Source organism: Lipotes vexillifer, unplaced genomic scaffold, assembly GCF_000442215.2.
Source record: "Lipotes vexillifer unplaced genomic scaffold, Lipotes_vexillifer_v1.1 scaffold1051, whole genome shotgun sequence".
Classification (NCBI taxonomy): domain Eukaryota; kingdom Metazoa; phylum Chordata; class Mammalia; order Artiodactyla; family Lipotidae; genus Lipotes; species Lipotes vexillifer.
In genome coordinates this window covers 428,103-432,920 of record NW_006785088.1, presented here as the reverse complement: position 1 = coordinate 432,920, position 4,818 = coordinate 428,103, and the positions used below count along the sequence as shown (strand labels likewise).

The window sequence follows — 4,818 nt, the reverse complement described above, 5'->3', positions numbered from 1 at the left end:
CAAGCCTCTCGGGCTGGTGAGCGCCGGTCGGCCCCGATCCTCCGTGCGGGAATCTCCCCGCTTTGCCCCCCGCACCCCTGTGGCTGCGCTCTCCTCCGCGGCTCCGAAGCTCCCCCCACCCCGCCACCCCTCATCTTCACTAGTGAAGGGGCTTCCTCCTTCACAGCTCCCTCCCACTGGTGCAGGTCCCGTCCTTGTTCTTTTGTCTCTGTTTTTCTTTTATTTTGCCCTGCCCAGGTACGTGGGGAGTTTCTTGCCTTTTGGGAGGTCTGAGGCCTTCGGCCAGCGTTCAGTAGGTGTGCTGTAGGGGTTGTTCACACGTAGATGCATTTCTGATGCATTTGTGGGGAGGAAGGTGATCTCCGCGTCTTACTCCTCCACCATCTTGAAGGTCTCCCCTCTTCATTATTTTTTATTGCAGAATAGTTTTCTATTGTATGGCTCTACCACACTTTATTTATCCATTCTTCAGTTGAGGGACATTTGGCTCATTTCCACTTATTGGCTATTATGAATTATCTAGTATTATGATCCGAATTTATTGTTTATTTCCTCCAGTTTGCATCCCAACCTGAATAGTGAAACAGATAAAAAAATTAAAATGTCAGTTATCCTATTTTCCTCTGTTATGTCCAGCCTTTAAATGCCATTTCCACGTGTGAGACTAACTGACCACTTAATTCCTTAAAACATGTTTATAGCTTCACACAAAAGAAGAAGAATAAAGAAAGAAAACTCAACACACATCCACATGCAAATGCTCATACACTTAAATTCCTGGATTTGAAAAGTTAGAGAAATTCACATTTGAACATATTACTTTTAACACAGATGGTAATTGTAAACCTGGGTTTAGATTTAAATTGGAAGAAAATACCCCGAAGTGTTTAATGTTTATCTTTAAATGTCCAGGATAAGACCATGATGACAGCTACCAACATATTTTTTACGATCTTGGAAAGACACAAGAGGAATAAATTTTTATCATGCGTCATACACTGAGATTTGCGTACATCTTTTACCTCCCAATTTAGACTTTGCTGAGAGTAGCAGGGATTTCTTTCCTTATTTGCTTTTCTAGCAAGAAGAGAAGGAACTGTCTGTGCATTTTTTTAAAGAAAACATCTGTATTGGACTATAATTGCTTTACAATGGTGTGTTAATTTCTGCTTTATAACAAAGTGAATCAGCTATATATATACATATATCCCCATATCTCCTCCCTCTTGCATCTCCCTCCCTCCCACCCTCTGTATCCCACCCCTCTAGGTGGTCACAAAGCACTGAGCTGATCTCCCTGTGCTATCCAGCTGCTTCCCACTAGCTATCTATTTTACATTTGGTAGTGTATATATATCCATGCTACTCTTTCACTTCGTCTCAGCTTACCCTTCCCTCTCCCTGAGTCCTCAAGTCCATTCTCTTTAACTGCATCTTTATTCCTGTCCTGGCCCTAGGTTCTTCAGAACCATTTTTTAAATCTTATTTAGATTCCATATATATGTGTTAGCATATGGTATTTATTTTTCTCTATCTGACTGACTTCACTCTGTATGACAGACTCTAGGTCCATCCACCTCACTACAAATAACTCAATTTCGTTTCTTTTTATGCCTGAGTTATATTCCATTGTATATATTTGCCACATCTTCTTTATCCATTCATCTGTCAATGGACACTTAGGTTGCTTTCATGTCCTGGCTATTGTAAATAGAGCTGCAGTGAACATTGTGGTACATGACTCTTTTTGAATTATGGTTTTCTCAGGGTATATGCCCAGTAGTGGGATTGCTGGGTCATATGGTAGTTCTATTTGTAGTTTTTTAAGGAACCTCCATACTGTTCTCCATAGTGGCTGTATCAATTTACATTCCCATCAACAGTGCAGGATGGTTCTCTTTTCTCCACACCATCTCCAGCATTTACTGTTTGAAGATTTTTTGATGATGGCCATTCTGACTGGTGTGAGGTGATACCTCATTTTAGTTTTGATTTGTATTTCTCTAATGATTAGTGATGTTGAGCACACTTTCATGTGTTTGTTGGAAATCTGTATATCTTCTTTGGAGAGATGTCTATTTAGGTCTTCTGCCCATTTTTGGATTGGGTTGTTTGTTTTTTTGATATTGAGCTACATGAGCTGCTTGTATGTTTTGGAGATTAATCCTTTATCAGTTGCTTCATTTGCAAATATTTTCTCCCATTCTGAGGGTTGTCTTTTGGTCTTGTTTATGGTCTCCTTTGCTGTGCAAAAGCTTTGAAGTTTCATTAGGTCCCATTTGTTTATTTTTGTTTTTATTTCCATTTCTCTAGGAGGTGGGTCAAAAAGGATCTTGCTGTGATTTATGTCATAGAGTGTTTTGCCTATGTTTTCCTTTAAGAGTTTGATAGTGTCTGGCCTTACCTGTAGCTCTTTAATCCATTTTGAGTTTATTTTTGTGTAAGGTGTTAGGGAGTGTTCTAATTTCAGTCTTTTACATGTAGCTGTCCAGTTTTCCCAGCACCACTTATTGAAGAGGCTGTCTTTTCTCCATTGTATACTCTTGCCTCCTTTATCAAACATAAGGTTGACTGTATGTGCATAGGTTTATCTCTGGGCTTTCTATCCTGTTCCATTGATCTATTGTTCTGTTTTTATGCCAGTACCATGCTGTATTGATTACTGTAGCTTTGTAGTATAGTCTGAAGTCAGGGAGCCTGATTCCTCCAGCTCCATTTTTCTTTCTCAAGATTGCTTTTGCTGCTCGGGGTCTTTTGTGTTTCCGTACAAATTGTGAAATTTTTTGTTCTAGTTCTGTGAAAAATGACGTTGGTAGTTTGATAGGGATTACATTGAATCTGTAGATTGCTTTGGGTAGTATATTCATTTTCACAATGTTGATTCTTCCAATCCAAGGACATGGTATATCCTCCATCTGTTTGTATCATCTTTAATTTCTTTCCTCTGTATCTTATACTTTTCTGCATACAGGTCTCTTGTCCCCTTAGGTAGGTTTATTCCTAGGTATTTTACTCTTTTGTTGCAATGGTAAATGGGAGTGTTTCCTTCATTTCTCTTTCAGATTTTTCATCATTAGTGTATAGGAGTGCAAGAGATTTCTGCGCATTTTGTATCCTGCTACCTTACCAAATTCGTGTGTGCATTTATGTGTTTGTAGTTTTTCTTCAGAAGGGAAGTCAGCATCAGACCCACTTACACTCAGACATGCACAGCAGTAGCTATGCAGCATATGTCCTCTTGCCTGCTGCCATTGTAGCCAGTAAAGGAGTTGCTTTTTAAGTTTCCTGCAGGATGTGGTGATACATGCAAGGAGTACTCATTAGGGTGACTACTTAACCTATGTATTTCAATTCCATGAATATGTGACTGTGTGTCCCTTGGATAACTGTTCTGCAGCCCATTAGGCTTGTGTTGGTTGGAACTGGTGACCTATAGATCACAGTTGATTGACCACAGAGGATTACCAAATGACTAGTTATCATTCTTTTATATTGTCAGGATTTTGAGGAATAGTTGACCTAATAATAGTATAAATGTGGAACAAGATTTTTGAACTGGGAATATGAATGAAGTTTCCTGGATCTATTTTTAAATTAATTAATTAATTAATTAATCTTTTTATTGTATTATTTCTGGGATCGCAGATTCCTCTAAATGGAAACATTGCCTGTTAAAGTTGTATTAATTTATTTTCATATGGATTGTGCCGGATTGCCTAACAATGAACTAGCTGTGAAGAAGTCTTAAGCTACTCTATCTTTTGCAGAAAATTAATTCAACAAACATTTGTGAGACTCTGTCAGTGGCCAGGGAGTGTGTTGAATAAGATATAGTGGCAGTCCTCACCCAGATCATTCTCTAGGTGCAGATAAAGACATTTTAACACTAGAGGGTAAGCTTTGTGATGATAGGAACTCAAACTGTTTTTACTAAACAATGCACATCAATTCCCAAACATAGTCCTTGACATGTGGTAGACACTCAAGAAATATCAATATTTGTTGAATGAATGAATGCATAATTATAACATTGGATTAAAGCACTGTAATAGAAGTGTGAGGAACGTGGAAGGAACTGACTTTGCCCCTGTGAGAGCGGGAGTTTTAGGTATACATGTCTTCTAACTGGGTTGTGGTGACTGAACAGGATTTCTCCAGGCAGATAAGAGCAGGGAATTAATTATGAAAATTACTTCTTATGTTGCAGCTATCGTGATGGGTAAGTTACTTAACACTCATATTAATTGATCAAGATAGTATTATTGCAGTAACATATTAATATATACTGTAATAATCCTCTTATTATTATAGTATTAATATTATACAAAGGGGAAAACGAAAGTTTGGAGATATTAGGTGACGACTCCAAAGTCAAAGAACTTCCAGTGATTGGTCTAGTTTTTGAACTCAAGGATATCTGTTATCCTTTTCTACATGAGTGGCAAGTATCTTCCTAAGTAGCAGCCAAAGAGCTATTTCAAGATAAAACACACACACACACACACACACACACACACACACACACACACACACAAACTGCCTCTTTCTTGATACTAGTTAAAATGCACCAGTAAGTTTTTTTCATGTAATGCTGCCTTTCCTGCCACTCTGAGCAGTCCCTCTCAAATACCTCCCATTTAGGTGATTCCTCTTATATGCCCCCCTCTGGTATCTCTCTCAGAACCCAGACTTTGAGATATGGCAGTCAGGGTGCCAGATATATAAATGAAGATTCTTTAGTTCTTCAGATGATTCTAGACTTCAGGCATTTGAGTCCCTTCCAGTCTTTTAAATCTTCCGATCCAGTCCACAGTCATG

At 38.7% G+C, this 4,818-nt stretch overlaps 1 protein-coding gene across 1 annotated transcript in view; it reads left to right on the top strand.

Moving 5' to 3' along the window:
* Nucleotides 1-4,818, top strand: part of ADAMTS3 (ADAM metallopeptidase with thrombospondin type 1 motif 3) — a 298,193-nt gene that overhangs the window by 105,659 nt on the left and 187,716 nt on the right. The gene's annotated exons all lie outside the window — the stretch shown is intronic.